At 36.4% G+C, this 16282-nt stretch overlaps 19 non-coding genes across 19 annotated transcripts; all 19 read right to left on the bottom strand.

Moving 5' to 3' along the window:
* Positions 1 to 971: 971 nt before the first annotated feature.
* Positions 972 to 1044, bottom strand: TRNAA-AGC (transfer RNA alanine (anticodon AGC)). Its single transcript has one exon. It is a non-coding gene; the product is annotated as a tRNA-Ala (tRNA).
* A 754-nt stretch (positions 1045 to 1798) lies between these two features.
* On the bottom strand, positions 1799 to 1871 carry TRNAA-AGC (transfer RNA alanine (anticodon AGC)). The gene has a single exon. It is a non-coding gene; the product is annotated as a tRNA-Ala (tRNA).
* Positions 1872 to 2938: 1067 nt separating this feature from the next.
* On the bottom strand, positions 2939 to 3011 carry TRNAA-AGC (transfer RNA alanine (anticodon AGC)). The gene has a single exon. It is a non-coding gene; the product is annotated as a tRNA-Ala (tRNA).
* A 337-nt stretch (positions 3012 to 3348) lies between these two features.
* On the bottom strand, positions 3349 to 3421 carry TRNAA-AGC (transfer RNA alanine (anticodon AGC)). Its single transcript has one exon. It is a non-coding gene; the product is annotated as a tRNA-Ala (tRNA).
* An 872-nt stretch (positions 3422 to 4293) lies between these two features.
* On the bottom strand, positions 4294 to 4366 carry TRNAA-AGC (transfer RNA alanine (anticodon AGC)). The gene has a single exon. It is a non-coding gene; the product is annotated as a tRNA-Ala (tRNA).
* Positions 4367 to 4897: 531 nt separating this feature from the next.
* TRNAA-AGC (transfer RNA alanine (anticodon AGC)) lies at positions 4898 to 4970 on the bottom strand. The gene has a single exon. It is a non-coding gene; the product is annotated as a tRNA-Ala (tRNA).
* A 337-nt stretch (positions 4971 to 5307) lies between these two features.
* On the bottom strand, positions 5308 to 5380 carry TRNAA-AGC (transfer RNA alanine (anticodon AGC)). The gene has a single exon. It is a non-coding gene; the product is annotated as a tRNA-Ala (tRNA).
* Positions 5381 to 6252: 872 nt separating this feature from the next.
* Positions 6253 to 6325, bottom strand: TRNAA-AGC (transfer RNA alanine (anticodon AGC)). The gene has a single exon. It is a non-coding gene; the product is annotated as a tRNA-Ala (tRNA).
* Positions 6326 to 8105: 1780 nt separating this feature from the next.
* Positions 8106 to 8178, bottom strand: TRNAA-AGC (transfer RNA alanine (anticodon AGC)). Its single transcript has one exon. It is a non-coding gene; the product is annotated as a tRNA-Ala (tRNA).
* Positions 8179 to 8515: 337 nt separating this feature from the next.
* On the bottom strand, positions 8516 to 8588 carry TRNAA-AGC (transfer RNA alanine (anticodon AGC)). The gene has a single exon. It is a non-coding gene; the product is annotated as a tRNA-Ala (tRNA).
* An 872-nt stretch (positions 8589 to 9460) lies between these two features.
* On the bottom strand, positions 9461 to 9533 carry TRNAA-AGC (transfer RNA alanine (anticodon AGC)). Its single transcript has one exon. It is a non-coding gene; the product is annotated as a tRNA-Ala (tRNA).
* A 2137-nt stretch (positions 9534 to 11670) lies between these two features.
* TRNAA-AGC (transfer RNA alanine (anticodon AGC)) lies at positions 11671 to 11743 on the bottom strand. The gene has a single exon. It is a non-coding gene; the product is annotated as a tRNA-Ala (tRNA).
* Positions 11744 to 12382: 639 nt separating this feature from the next.
* TRNAA-AGC (transfer RNA alanine (anticodon AGC)) lies at positions 12383 to 12455 on the bottom strand. The gene has a single exon. It is a non-coding gene; the product is annotated as a tRNA-Ala (tRNA).
* A 161-nt stretch (positions 12456 to 12616) lies between these two features.
* TRNAA-AGC (transfer RNA alanine (anticodon AGC)) lies at positions 12617 to 12689 on the bottom strand. Its single transcript has one exon. It is a non-coding gene; the product is annotated as a tRNA-Ala (tRNA).
* Positions 12690 to 13025: 336 nt separating this feature from the next.
* Positions 13026 to 13098, bottom strand: TRNAA-AGC (transfer RNA alanine (anticodon AGC)). Its single transcript has one exon. It is a non-coding gene; the product is annotated as a tRNA-Ala (tRNA).
* A 766-nt stretch (positions 13099 to 13864) lies between these two features.
* On the bottom strand, positions 13865 to 13937 carry TRNAA-AGC (transfer RNA alanine (anticodon AGC)). Its single transcript has one exon. It is a non-coding gene; the product is annotated as a tRNA-Ala (tRNA).
* Positions 13938 to 14098: 161 nt separating this feature from the next.
* On the bottom strand, positions 14099 to 14171 carry TRNAA-AGC (transfer RNA alanine (anticodon AGC)). Its single transcript has one exon. It is a non-coding gene; the product is annotated as a tRNA-Ala (tRNA).
* Positions 14172 to 14507: 336 nt separating this feature from the next.
* Positions 14508 to 14580, bottom strand: TRNAA-AGC (transfer RNA alanine (anticodon AGC)). The gene has a single exon. It is a non-coding gene; the product is annotated as a tRNA-Ala (tRNA).
* Positions 14581 to 16180: 1600 nt separating this feature from the next.
* Positions 16181 to 16253, bottom strand: TRNAA-AGC (transfer RNA alanine (anticodon AGC)). The gene has a single exon. It is a non-coding gene; the product is annotated as a tRNA-Ala (tRNA).
* Positions 16254 to 16282: the final 29 nt, after the last annotated feature.

The following is a 16282-nucleotide window of genomic DNA, read 5'->3' as shown; positions in this document are numbered from 1 at the left end:
AAAATTACTTAGAATTGAACAAATGATTGTTTTCTAAACAATTATTATCACAGTGACCGTAAACATTCTGTCATAATATAACTTGTAATTCAAGGGTTTGAGTCTCAAAAACAACAAGTTGTTGCATTCAACTCACTGGCGAATCCGGGTATCGATCCCGGTACCTTTCACATGCTAAGCGAACTACCACTTCAGCTAATTCCCCGACTATATTCTCGTTTGAGCCTCCTTAAGTGAGTCTCGATGTAACTAATTTATTTTTTCTAAACAATGATTATCACAGTGACCGTAAACATACTGATATAATACTACTTGTAATTCGAAGGTTTGAGTCTCAAAAACAACTAGTTATTGAACACAACTCAATGGAGAATCCGGATATCGATCGCGGTACCTCTCACATGCTAAGCGAGCGCTCTACCACTTGAGCTAATTCCCCGACGATATTCATGTTTGAGCCTCCTTAAGTGAGTCTCGATGTAACTAATTTACAATCAGAAATATTCAGAATTTCAATCATATGCCCGTAAAGTAAAATTACTTAGAATTGAACGAATCATTTTTTTTAAACAATTATTATCACAGTGAACGTAAACATACTGTCATAATATAACTGGTAATTCAAGGGTTTGAGTCTCAAAAACAACAAGTTGTTGCATTCGACTCACTGCAGAATCCGAGTATCGATCCCGGTACCTCTCACGTGCTAAGCGAGCGCTCTACCACTTGAGCTAATTCCCTGACGATATTCACGTTTGAGCCTCCTTAAGAGAGCCTCGATGTAACAAATTTATAACCAGAAATATTCAGAATTTCAATCATATGCTCGTAAAGTCAAATTACTTAGAATTGAACAAATTATTGTTTTCTAAACAATTATTATCACAGTGACCGTAAACATTCTGTCATAATATAACTTGTAATTCAAGGGTTTGAGTCTCAAAAACAACAAGTTGTTGCATTCGACTCACTGGAGAATCCGGGTATCGATCCCGGTACCTCTCACATGCTAAGCGAGCGCTCTACCACTTGAGCTAATTCCCCGACGAGATTCAAGTTTGAGCCTCCTTAAGTAAGCCTCGATGTAACGAAATTATTTTTTCTAAACAATGATTGTCACAGTGACCGTAAACATACTGATATAATACTCATTGGAATTCGAAGGTTGAGTCTCAAATACAACGAGTTGTTGCATTCGACTCACTGGAGAATCCGGGTATCGATCCCGGTACCTCTCACATGCTAAGCGAGCGCTCTACCACTTGAGCTAATTCAACGACGATATTCACGTTTGAGCCTCCTTAAGTGAGCCTCGATGTAACGAATTTATAATCAGAAATATTCAGAATTTCAATCATATACCCGTAAAGTCAAATTACTTAGAATTGAACAAATTATTTTTTCTAAACAATTATTATCACAGTGACCGTAAACATACTGATATAATACTCCTTGTAATTCGAAGGTTTGAGTCACAAAAACAACTAGTTATTGTCTCGATGTAACTAATTTTTAATCAGAAATATTCAGAATTTCAATCATATGCTCGTAAAGTAAAATTACTTAGAATTGAACAAATCATTTTTTCTAAACAATTATTATCACAGTGACTGTACACATACTGATATAATACTCCTTGTAATTCGAAGGTTTAAGTCTCAAAAACAACTAGTTGTTGCATTCGACTCGTTTTTTCTAAACAATTATTATCACAGTGACCGTAAACATACTGATATAATACTACTTGTAATTCGAAGGTTTGAGTCACAAAAACAACTAGTTATTGTACACAACTCAATGGAGAATCCGGGTATCGATCCCGGTACCTCTCACATGCTAAGCGAGCGCTCTACCACTTGAGCTAATTCCCCGACGATATTCACGTTTGAGCCTCCTTAAGTGAGCCTCGATGTAACGAATTTATAATCAGAAATATTCAGAATTTCAATCATATATCCGTAAAGTCAAATTACTTAGAATTGAACAAATTATTTTTTCTAAACAATTATTATCACAGTGACCGTAAACATTCTGTCATAATATAACTTGTAATTCAAGGGTTTGAGTCTCAAAAACAACAAGTTGTTGCATTCGACTCACTGGAGAATCCGGGTATCGATCCCGGTACCTTTCACATGCTAAGCGAGCGCTCTACCACTTGAGCTAATTCCCCGACGAGATTCACGTTTGAGCCTCCTTAAGTAAGCCTCGATGTAACGAAATTATTTTTTCTAAACAATGATTGTCACAGTCACCGTAAACATACTGATATAATACTCATTGGAATTCGAAGGTTTGAGTCTCAAATACAACGAGTTGTTGCATTCGACTCACTGGAGAATCCGGGTATCGATCCCGGTACCTCTCACATGCTAAGCGAGCGCTCTACCACTTGAGCTAATTCAACGACGATATTCACGTTTGAGCCTCCTTAAGTGAGCCTCGATGTAACGAATTTATAACCAGAAATATTCAGAATTTCAATCATATACCCGTAAAGTCAAATTACTTAGAATTGAACAAATTATTTTTTCTAAACAATTATTATCACAGTGACCGTAAACATACTGATATAATACTCCTTGTAATTCGAAGGTTTGAGTCACAAAAACAACTAGTTATTGTACACAACTCAATGGAGAATCCGGGTATCGATCACGGTACCTCTCACATGCTAAACGAGCGCTCTACCACTTGAGCTAATTCCCCGACGATATTCACGTTTGAGCCTCCTTAAGTGAGCCTCGATGTAACGAATTTATAATCAGAAATATTCAGAATTTCAATCATATACCCGTAAAGTCAAATTACTTAGAATTGAACAAATTATTTTTTCTAAACAATTATTATCACTGTGACCGTAAACATACTGATATAATATAACTTGTAATTCAAGGGTTTGAGTCTCAAAAACAACAAGTTGTTGCATTCAACTCGCTGGAGAATCCGGGTATCGATCCCGGTACCTCTCACATGCTAAGCGAGCGCTCTACCACTTGAGCTAATTCCCCAACGATATTCATGTTTGAGCCTCCTTAAGTGAGTCTCGATGTAACTAATTTTTAATCAGAAATATTCAGAATTTCAATCATATGCTCGTAAAGTAAAATTACTTAGAATTGAACAAATCATTTTTTCTAAACAATTATTATCACAGTGACTGTAAACATACTGATATAATACTCCTTGTAATTCGAAGGTTTAAGTCTCAAAAACAACTAGTTGTTGCATTCGACTCGTTTTTTCTAAACAATTATTATCACAGTGACCGTAAACATACTGATATAATACTACTTGTAATTCGAAGGTTTGAGTCACAAAAACAAATAGTTATTGTACACAACTCAATGGAGAATCCGGGTATCGATCCCGGTACCTCTCACATGCTAAGCGAGCGCTCTACCACTTGAGCTAATTCCCCGACGATATTCACGTTTGAGCCTCCTTAAGTGAGCCTCGATGTAACGAATTTATAATCAGAAATATTCAGAATTTCAATCATATACCCGTAAAGTCAAATTACTTAGAATTGAACAAATTATTTTTTCTAAACAATTATTATCACTGTGACCGTAAACATACTGATATAATATAACTTGTAATTCAAGGGTTTGAGTCTCAAAAACAACAAGTTGTTGCACTCAACTCACTGGAGAATCCGGGTATCGATCCCGGTACCTCTCACATGCTTAGCGAGCGCTCTACCACTTGAGCTAATTCCCCGACGATATTCACGTTTGAGCCTCCTTAAGTGAGCCTCGATGTAACGAAATTATTTTTTCTAAACAATGATTGTCACAGTGACCGTAAACATACTGATATAATACTACTTGTAATTCGAAGGTTTGAGTCTCAAAAATAACTAGTTATTGTACACAACTCAATGGAGAATCCGGGTATCGATCCCGGTACCTCTCACATGCTAAGCGAGCGCTCTATCACTTGAGCTAATTCCCCGAAGATATTCACGTTTAGCCTCTTTAAGTGAGCCTCGATGTAACGAATTTATAATCAGAAATATTCAGAATTTCAATCATATGCTCGTAAAGTAAAATTACTTAGAATTGAACAAATCATTTTTTCTAAACAATTATTATCACAGTGACTGTAAACATACTGATATAATACTCCTTGTAATTCGAAGGTTTAAGTCTCAAAAACAACTAGTTGTTGCATTCGACTCGTTTTTTCTAAATAATTATTATCACAGTGACCGTAAACATACTGATATAATACTACTTGTAATTCGAAGGTTTGAGTCACAAAAACAACTAGTTATTGTACACAACTCAATGGAGAATCCGGGTATCGATCCCGGTACCTCTCACATGCTAAGCGAGCGCTCTACCACTTGAGCTAATTCCCCGATGATTTTCACGTTTGAGCCTCCTTAAGTGAGCCTCGATGTAACGAATTTATAATCAGAAATATTCAGAATTTCAATCATATACCCGTAAAGTCAAATTACTTAGAATTGAACAAATTATTTTTTCTAAACAATTATTATCACAGTGACCGTAAACATACTGATATAATACTCCTTGTAATTCGAAGGTTTGAGTCACAAAAACAACTAGTTATTGTACACAACTCAATGGAGAATCCGGGTATCGATCCCGGTACCTCTCACATGCTAAGCGAGCGCTCTACCACTTGAGCTAATTCAACGACGATATTCACGTTTGAGCCTCCTTAAGTGAGCCTCGAGGTAACGAATTTATAACCAGAAATATTCAGAATTTCAATCATATACCCGTAAAGTCAAATTACTTAGAATTGAACAAATTATTTTTTCTAAACAATTATTATCACAGTGACCGTAAACATACTGATATAATACTCCTTGTAATTCGAAGGTTTGAGTCACAAAAACAACTAGTTATTGTACACAACTCACTGGAGAATCCGGGTATCGATCCCGGTACCTCTCACATGCTAAGCGAGCGCTCTACCACTTGAGCTAATTCCCCGACAATATTCATGTTTGAGCCTCCTTAAGTGAGTCTCGATGTAACTAATTTTTAATCAGAAATATTCAGAATTTCAATCATATGCTCGTAAAGTAAAATTACTTAGAATTGAACAAATCATTTTTTCTAAACAATTATTATCACAGTGACTGTAAACATACTGATATAATACTCCTTGTAATTCGAAGGTTTAAGTCTCAAAAACAACTAGTTGTTGCATTCGACTCGTTTTTTCTAAACAATTATTATCACAGTGACCGTAAACATACTGATATAATACTACTTGTAATTCGAAGGTTTGAGTCACAAAAACAACTAGTTATTGTACACAACTCAATGGAGAATCCGGGTATCGATCCCGGTACCTCTCACATGCTAAGCGAGCGCTCTACCACTTGAGCTAATTCCCCGACGATATTCACGTTTGAGCCTCCTTAAGTGAGCCTCGATGTAACGAATTTATAATCAGAAATATTCAGAATTTCAATCATATACCCGTAAAGTCAAATTACTTAGAATTGAACAAATTATTTTTTCTAAACAATTATTATCACTGTGACCGTAAACATACTGATATAAAATAACTTGTAATTCAAGGGTTTGAGTCTCAAAAACAACAAGTTGTTGCACTCAACTCACTGGAGAATCCGGGTATCGATCCCGGTACCTCTCACATGCTTAGCGAGCGCTCTACCACTTGAGCTAATTCCCCGACGATATTCACGTTTGAGCCTCCTTAAGTGAGCCTCGATGTAACGAAATTATTTTTTCTAAACAATGATTGTCACAGTGACCGTAAACATACTGATATAATAATACTTGTAATTCGAAGGTTTGAGTCTCAAAAATAACTAGTTATTGTACACAACTCAATGGAGAATCCGGGTATCGATCCCGGTACCTCTCACATGCTAAGCGAGCGCTCTATCACTTGAGCTAATTCCCCGATGATATTCACGTTTAGCCTCTTTAAGTGAGCCTCGATGTAACGAATTTATAATCAGAAATATTCAGAATTTCAATCATATGCTCGTAAAGTAAAATTACTTAGAATTGAACAAATCGTTTTTTCTAAACAATTATTATCACAGTGACTGTAAACATACTGATATAATACTCCTTGTAATTCGAAGGTTTAAGTCTCAAAAACAACTAGTTGTTGCATTCGACTCGTTTTTTCTAAATAATTATTATCACAGTGACCGTAAACATACTGATATAATACTACTTGTAATTCGAAGGTTTGAGTCACAAAAACAACTAGTTATTGTACACAACTCAATGGAGAATCCGGGTATCGATCCCGGTACCTCTCACATGCTAAGCGAGCGCTCTACCACTTGAGCTAATTCCCCGATGATTTTCACGTTTGAGCCTCCTTAAGTGAGCCTCGATGTAACGAATTTATAATCAGAAATATTCAGAATTTCAATCATATGCTCGTAAAGGAAAATTACTTAGAATTGAACAAATCATTTTTTCTAAACAATTATTATCACAGTGACCGTAACCATACTGTCATAATATAACTTGTAATTCGAAGGTTTGAGTCTCAAAAACAAGAAGTTGTTGCATTCGACTCACTGGAGAATCCGGGTATCGATCCAGGTACCTCTCACATGCTAAGCTAGTGCTCTACCACTTGCGCTAATTCCCCGACAATATTCACGTTTGAGCCTCCTTAAGAGAGCCTCGATGTAACGAATTTTTTTTTTTTAAACAATGATTATCACAGTGACTGTAAACATACTGATATAATAGTACTTGTAATTCGAAGGTTTGAGTCTCAAAAACAACTTGTTATTGTACACAACTCAATGGAGAATCCGGGTATCGATCCCTATACATCTCACATGCTAAGCGAGCGCTCTACCACTTGAGCTAATTCCCCGACGATATTCATGTTTGAGCCTCCTTAAGTGAGTCTCGATGTAACTAATTTTTAATCAGAAATATTCAGAATTTCAATCATATGCTCGTAAAGTAAAATTACTTAGAATTGATCAAATTATTGTTTTCTAAACAATTATTATCACAGTGACCGTAAACATTCTGTCATAATATAACTTGTAATTCAAGGGTTTGAGTCTCAAAAACAACAAGTTGTTGCATTCGACTCACTGGAGAATCCGGGTATCGATCCCGGTACCTATTACATGCTAAGCGAGCGCTCTACCACTTGAGCTAATTCCCCGATGATATTCACGTTAGAGCCTCCTTAAGTGAGCCTCGATGTAACGAATTTATAATCAGAAATATTCAGAATTTCAATCATATGCTCGTAAAGTAAAATTACTTAGAATTGAACAAATCATTTTTTCTAAACAATTATTATCACAGTGACTGTAAACATACTGATATAATACTCCTTGTAATTCGAAGGTTTAAGTCTCAAAAACAACTAGTTGTTGCATTCGACTCGTTTTTTCTAAATAATTATTATCACAGTGACCGTAAACATACTGATATAATACTACTTGTAATTCGAAGGTTTGAGTCACAAAAACAACTAGTTATTGTACACAACTCAATGGAGAATCCGGGTATCGATCCCGGTACCTCTCACATGCTAAGCGAGCGCTCTACCACTTGAGCTAATTCAACGACGATATTCACGTTTGAGCCTCCTTAAGTGAGCCTCGATGTAACGAATTTATAATCAGAAATATTCAGAATTTCAATCATATACCCGTAAAGTCAAATTACTTAGAATTGAACAAATTATTTTTTCTAAACAATTATTATCACAGTGACCGTAAACATACTGATATAATACTCCTTGTAATTCGAAGGTTTGAGTCACAAAAACAACTAGTTATTGTACACAACTCAATGGAGAATCCGGGTATCGATCCCGGTACCTCTCACATGCTAAGCGAGCGCTCTACCACTTGAGCTAATTCAACGACGATATTCACGTTTGAGCCTCCTTAAGTGAGCCTCGAGGTAACGAATTTATAACCAGAAATATTCAGAATTTCAATCATATACCCGTAAAGTCAAATTACTTAGAATTGAACAAATTATTTTTTCTAAACAATTATTATCACAGTGACCGTAAACATACTGATATAATACTCCTTGTAATTCGAAGGTTTGAGTCACAAAAACAACTAGTTATTGTACACAACTCACTGGAGAATCCGGGTATCGATCCCGGTACCTCTCACATGCTAAGCGAGCGCTCTACCACTTGAGCTAATTCCCCGACGATATTCATGTTTGAGCCTCCTTAAGTGAGTCTCGATGTAACTAATTTTTAATCAGAAATATTCAGAATTTCAATCATATGCTCGTAAAGTAAAATTACTTAGAATTGAACAAATCATTTTTTCTAAACAATTATTATCACAGTGACTGTAAACATACTGATATAATACTCCTTGTAATTCGAAGGTTTAAGTCTCAAAAACAACTAGTTGTTGCATTCGACTCGTTTTTTCTAAACAATTATTATCACAGTGACCGTAAACATACTGATATAATACTACTTGTAATTCGAAGGTTTGAGTCACAAAAACAACTAGTTATTGTACACAACTCAATGGAGAATCCGGGTATCGATCCCGGTACCTCTCACATGCTAAGCGAGCGCTCTACCACTTGAGCTAATTCCCCGACGATATTCACGTTTGAGCCTCCTTAAGTGAGCCTCGATGTAACGAATTTATAATCAGAAATATTCAGAATTTCAATCATATACCCGTAAAGTCAAATTACTTAGAATTGAACAAATTATTTTTTCTAAACAATTATTATCACTGTGACCGTAAACATACTGATATAATATAACTTGTAATTCAAGGGTTTGAGTCTCAAAAACAACAAGTTGTTGCACTCAACTCACTGGAGAATCCGGGTATCGATCCCGGTACCTCTCACATGCTTAGCGAGCGCTCTACCACTTGAGCTAATTCCCCGACGATATTCACGTTTGAGCCTCCTTAAGTGAGCCTCGATGTAACGAAATTATTTTTTCTAAACAATGATTGTCACAGTGACCGTAAACATACTGATATAATACTACTTGTAATTCGAAGGTTTGAGTCTCAAAAATAACTAGTTATTGTACACAACTCAATGGAGAATCCGGGTATCGATCCCGGTACCTCTCACATGCTAAGCGAGCGCTCTATCACTTGAGCTAATTCCCCGATGATATTCACGTTTAGCCTCTTTAAGTGAGCCTCGATGTAACGAATTTATAATCAGAAATATTCAGAATTTCAATCATATGCTCGTAAAGTAAAATTACTTAGAATTGAACAAATCATTTTTTCTAAACAATTATTATCACAGTGACTGTAAACATACTGATATAATACTCCTTGTAATTCGAAGGTTTAAGTCTCAAAAACAACTAGTTGTTGCATTCGACTCGTTTTTTCTAAATAATTATTATCACAGTGACCGTAAACATACTGATATAATACTACTTGTAATTCGAAGGTTTGAGTCACAAAAACAACTAGTTATTGTACACAACTCAATGGAGAATCCGGGTATCGATCCCGGTACCTCTCACATGCTAAGCGAGCGCTCTACCACTTGAGCTAATTCCCCGATGATTTTCACGTTTGAGCCTCCTTAAGTGAGCCTCGATGTAACGAATTTATAATCAGAAATATTCAGAATTTCAATCATATGCTCGTAAAGGAAAATTACTTAGAATTGAACATATCATTTTTTCTAAACAATTATTATCACAGTGACCGTAACCATACTGTCATAATATAACTTGTAATTCGAAGGTTTGAGTCTCAAAAACAAGAAGTTTTTGCATTCGACTCACTGGAGAATCCGGGTATCGATCCAGGTACCTCTCACATGCTAAGCTAGCGCTCTACCACTTGCGCTAATTCCCCGACAATATTCACGTTTGAGCCTCCTTAAGAGAGCCTCGATGTAACGAATTTATTTTTTTTAAACAATGATTATCACAGTGACTGTAAACATACTGATATAATAGTACTTGTAATTCGAAGGTTTGAGTCTCAAAAACAACTTGTTATTGAACACAACTCAATGGAGAATCCGGGTATCGATCCCTATACATCTCACATGCTAAGCGAGCGCTCTACCACTTGAGCTAATTCCCCGACGATATTCATGTTTGAGCCTCCTTAAGTGAGTCTCGATGTAACTAATTTTTAATCAGAAATATTCAGAATTTCAATCATATGCTCGTAAAGTAAAATTACTTAGAATTGATCAAATTATTGTTTTCTAAACAATTATTATCACAGTGACCGTAAACATTCTGTCATAATATAACTTGTAATTCAAGGGTTTGAGTCTCAAAAACAACAAGTTGTTGCATTCGACTCACTGGAGAATCCGGGTATCGATCCCGGTACCTCTCACATGCTAAGCGACCGCTCTACCACTTGAGCTAATTCCCCGACGAGATTCACGTTTGAGCCTCCTTAAGTAAGCCTCGATGTAACGAAATTATTTTTTCTAAACAATGATTGTCACAGTGACCGTAAACATACTGATATAATACTCATTGGAATTCGAAGGTTTGAGTCTCAAATACAACGAGTTGTTGCATTTGACTCACTGGAGAATCCGGGTATCGATCCCGTTACCTCTCACATGCTAAGCGAGCGCTCTACCGCTTGAGCTAATTCCCCGATGATTTTTATGTTTGAGCCTCTTTAAATGAGCCTCGATGTAACGAATTTATAATCAGAAATATTCAGAATTTCAATCATATGCTCGTAAAGTAAAATTACTTAGAATTGAACAAATGATTGTTTTCTAAACAATTATTATCACAGTGACCGTAAACATTCTTTCATAATATAACTTGTAATTCAAGGGTTTGAGTCTCAAAAACAACAAGTTGTTGCATTCAACTCACTGGCGAATCCGGGTATCGATCCCGGTACCTTTCACATGCTAAGCGAACTACCACTTCAGCTAATTCCCCGACTATATTCTCGTTTGAGCCTCCTTAAGTGAGTCTCGATGTAACTAATTTATTTTTTCTAAACAATGATTATCACAGTGACCGTAAACATACTGATATAATACTACTTGTAATTCGAAGGTTTGAGTCTCAAAAACAACTAGTTATTGAACACAACTCAATGGAGAATCCGGATATCGATCGCGGTACCTCTCACATGCTAAGCGAGCGCTCTACCACTTGAGCTAATTCCCCGACGATATTCATGTTTGAGCCTCCTTAAGTGAGTCTCGATGTAACTAATTTATAATCAGAAATATTCAGAATTTCAATCATATGCCCGTAAAGTAAAATTACTTAGAATTGAACGAATCATTTTTTTTAAACAATTATTATCACAGTGAACGTAAACATACTGTCATAATATAACTTGTAATTCAAGGGTTTGAGTCTCAAAAACAACAAGTTGTTGCATTCGACTCACTGGAGAATCCGAGTATCGATCCCGGTACCTCTCACGTGCTAAGCGAGCGCTCTACCACTTGAGCTAATTCCCTGACGATATTCACGTTTGAGCCTCCTTAAGTGAGCCTCGATGTAACGAATTTATAATCAGAAATATTCAGAATTTCAATCATATACCCGTAAAGTCAAATTACTTAGAATTGAACAAATTATTTTTTCTAAACAATTATTATCACAGTGACCGTAAACATACTGATATAATACTCCTTGTAATTCGAAGGTTTGAGTCACAAAAACAACTAGTTATTGTACACAACTCAATGGAGAATCCGGGTATCGATCCCGGTACCTCTCACATGCTAAGCGAGCGCTCTACCACTTGAGCTAATTCCCCGACGATATTCATGTTTGAGCCTCCTTAAGTGAGTCTCGATGTAACTAATTTTTAATCAGAAATATTCAGAATTTCAATCATATGCTCGTAAAGTAAAATTACTTAGAATTGAACAAATCATTTTTTCTAAACAATTATTATCACAGTGACTGTAAACATACTGATATAATACTCCTTGTAATTCGAAGGTTTAAGTCTCAAAAACAACTAGTTGTTGCATTCGACTCGTTTTTTCTAAACAATTATTATCACAGTGACCGTAAACATACTGATATAATACTAGTTGTAATTCGAAGGTTTGAGTCACAAAAACAACTAGTTATTGTACACAACTCAATGGAGAATCCGGGTATCGATCCCGGTACCTCTCACATGCTAAGCGAGCGCTCCACCACTTGAGCTAATTCCCCGACGATATTCACGTTTGAGTCTCCTTAAGTGAGCCTCGATGTAACGAATTTATAATCAGAAATATTCAGAATTTCAATCATATACCCGTAAAGTCAAATTACTTAGAATTGAACAAATTATTTTTTCTAAACAATTATTATCACTGTGACCGTAAACAAACTGATATAATATAACTTGTAATTCAAGGGTTTGAGTCTCAAAAAAAACAAGTTGTTGCACTGAACTCACTGGAGAATCCGGGTATCGATCCCGGTACCTCTCACATGCTAAGCGAGCGCTCTACCACTTGAGCTAATTCCCCGACGATATTCCCGTTTGAGCCTCCTTAAGTGAGCCTCGATGTAACGAAATTATTTTTTCTAGACAATGATTGTCACAGTGACCGTAAACATACTGATATAATACTACTTGTAATTCGAAGGTTTGAGTCTCAAAAATAACTAGTTATTGTACACAACTCAATGGAGAATCCGGGTATCGATCCCGGTACCTCTCACATGCTAAGCGAGCGCTCTACCACTTGAGCTAATTCCCCGATGATATTCACGTTTAGCCTCTTTAAGTGAGCCTCGATGTAACGAATTTATAATCAGAAATATTCAGAATTTCAATCACATGCTCGTAAAGTAAAATTACTTAGAATTGAACAAATCATTTTTTCTAAACAATTATTATCACAGTGACTGTAAACATACTGATATAATACTCCTTGTAATTCGAAGGTTTAAGACTCAAAAACAACTAGTTGTTGCATTCGACTCGTTTTTTCTAAACAATTATTATCACAGTGACCGTAAACATACTGATATAATACTACTTGTAATTCGAAGGTTTGAGTCACAAAAACAACTAGTTATTGTACACAACTCAATGGAGAATCCGGGTATCGATCCCGGTACCTCTCACATGCTAAGCGAGCGCTCTACCACTTGAGCTAATTCCCCGATGATTTTCACGTTTGAGCCTCCTTAAGTGAGCCTCGATGTAACGAATTTATAATCAGAAATATTCAGAATTTCAATCATATGCTCGTCAAGTAAAATTACTTAGAATTGAACAAATCATTTTTTCTAAACAATTATTATCACAGTGACCGTAACCATACTGTCATAATATAACTTGTAATTCGAAGGTTTGAGTCTCAAAAACAAGAAGTTGTTGCATTCGACTCACTGGAGAATCCGGGTATCGATCCCGGTACCTCTCACATGCTAAGCTAGCGCTCTACCACTTGCGCTAATTCCCCGACGAGATTCACGTTTGAGCCTCCTTAAGTAAGCCTCGATGTAACGAAATTATTTTTTCTAAACAATGATTGTCACAGTGACCGTAAACATACTGATATAATACTCATTGGAATTCGAAGGTTTGAGTCTCAAATACAACGAGTTGTTGCATTTGACTCACTGGAGAATCCGGGTATCGATCCCGTTACCTCTCACATGCTAAGCGAGCGCTCTACCGCTTGAGCTAATTCCCCGATGATTTTTATGTTTGAGCCTCTTTAAATGAGCCTCGATGTAACGAATTTATAATCAGAAATATTCAGAATTTCAATCATATGCTCGTAAAGTAAAATTACTTAGAATTGAACAAATGATTGTTTTCTAAACAATTATTATCACAGTGACCGTAAACAAACTGATATAATATAACTTGTAATTCAAGGGTTTGAGTCTCAAAAAAAACAAGTTGTTGCACTGAACTCACTGGAGAATCCGGGTATCGATCCCGGTACCTCTCACATGCTAAGCGAGCGCTCTACCACTTGAGCTAATTCCCCGACGATATTCCCGTTTGAGCCTCCTTAAGTGAGCCTCGATGTAACGAAATTATTTTTTCTAGACAATGATTGTCACAGTGACCGTAAACATACTGATATAATACTACTTGTAATTCGAAGGTTTGAGTCTCAAAAATAACTAGTTATTGTACACAACTCAATGGAGAATCCGGGTATCGATCCCGGTACCTCTCACATGCTAAGCGAGCGCTCTACCACTTGAGCTAATTCCCCGATGATATTCACGTTTAGCCTCTTTAAGTGAGCCTCGATGTAACGAATTTATAATCAGAAATATTCAGAATTTCAATCACATGCTCGTAAAGTAAAATTACTTAGAATTGAACAAATCATTTTTTCTAAACAATTATTATCACAGTGACTGTAAACATACTGATATAATACTCCTTGTAATTCGAAGGTTTAAGACTCAAAAACAACTAGTTGTTGCATTCGACTCGTTTTTTCTAAACAATTATTATCACAGTGACCGTAAACATACTGATATAATACTACTTGTAATTCGAAGGTTTGAGTCACAAAAACAACTAGTTATTGTACACAACTCAATGGAGAATCCGGGTATCGATCCCGGTACCTCTCACATGCTAAGCGAGCGCTCTACCACTTGAGCTAATTCCCCGATGATTTTCACGTTTGAGCCTCCTTAAGTGAGCCTCGATGTAACGAATTTATAATCAGAAATATTCAGAATTTCAATCATATGCTCGTCAAGTAAAATTACTTAGAATTGAACAAATCATTTTTTCTAAACAATTATTATCACAGTGACCGTAACCATACTGTCATAATATAACTTGTAATTCGAAGGTTTGAGTCTCAAAAACAAGAAGTTGTTGCATTCGACTCACTGGAGAATCCGGGTATCGATCCCGGTACCTCTCACATGCTAAGCTAGCGCTCTACCACTTGCGCTAATTCCCCGACGAGATTCACGTTTGAGCCTCCTTAAGTAAGCCTCGATGTAACGAAATTATTTTTTCTAAACAATGATTGTCACAGTGACCGTAAACATACTGATATAATACTCATTGGAATTCGAAGGTTTGAGTCTCAAATACAACGAGTTGTTGCATTTGACTCACTGGAGAATCCGGGTATCGATCCCGTTACCTCTCACATGCTAAGCGAGCGCTCTACCGCTTGAGCTAATTCCCCGATGATTTTTATGTTTGAGCCTCTTTAAATGAGCCTCGATGTAACGAATTTATAATCAGAAATATTCAGAATTTCAATCATATGCTCGTAAAGTAAAATTACTTAGAATTGAACAAATGATTGTTTTCTAAACAATTATTATCACAGTGACCGTAAACATTCTTTCATAATATAACTTGTAATTCAAGGGTTTGAGTCTCAAAAACAACAAGTTGTTGCATTCAACTCACTGGCGAATCCGGGTATCGATCCCGGTACCTTTCACATGCTAAGCGAACTACCACTTCAGCTAATTCCCCGACTATATTCTCGTTTGAGCCTCCTTAAGTGAGTCTCGATGTAACTAATTTATTTTTTCTAAACAATGATTATCACAGTGACCGTAAACATACTGATATAATACTACTTGTAATTCGAAGGTTTGAGTCTCAAAAACAACTAGTTATTGAACACAACTCAATGGAGAATCCGGATATCGATCGCGGTACCTCTCACATGCTAAGCGAGCGCTCTACCACTTGAGCTAATTCCCCGACGATATTCATGTTTGAGCCTCCTTAAGTGAGTCTCGATGTAACTAATTTATAATCAGAAATATTCAGAATTTCAATCATATGCCCGTAAAGTAAAATTACTTAGAATTGAACGAATCATTTTTTTTAAACAATTATTATCACAGTGAACGTAAACATACTGTCATAATATAACTTGTAATTCAAGGGTTTGAGTCTCAAAAACAACAAGTTGTTGCATTCGACTCACTGGAGAATCCGAGTATCGATCCCGGTACCTCTCACGTGCTAAGCGAGCGCTCTACCACTTGAGCTAATTCCCTGACGATATTCACGTTTGAGCCTCCTTAAGTGAGCCTCGATGTAACGAATTTATAATCAGAAATATTCAGAATTTCAATCATATACCCGTAAAGTCAAATTACTTAGAATTGAACAAATTATTTTTTCTAAACAATTATTATCACAGTGACCGTAAACATACTGATATAATACTCCTTGTAATTCGAAGGTTTGAGTCACAAAAACAACTAGTTATTGTACACAACTCAATGGAGAATCCGGGTATCGATCCCGGTACCTCTCACATGCTAAGCGAGCGCTCTACCACTTGAGCTAATTCCCCGACGATATTCATGTTTGAGCCTCCTTAAG

The sequence above is a fragment of the Saccoglossus kowalevskii genome, chromosome 7, assembly GCF_978046115.1.
Source record: "Saccoglossus kowalevskii chromosome 7, keSacKowa6.1, whole genome shotgun sequence".
NCBI lineage: Eukaryota > Metazoa > Hemichordata > Enteropneusta > Harrimaniidae > Saccoglossus > Saccoglossus kowalevskii.
Note: the sequence above shows the minus strand (reverse complement) of the source record. Positions and strands in the feature narration are given on the sequence as shown.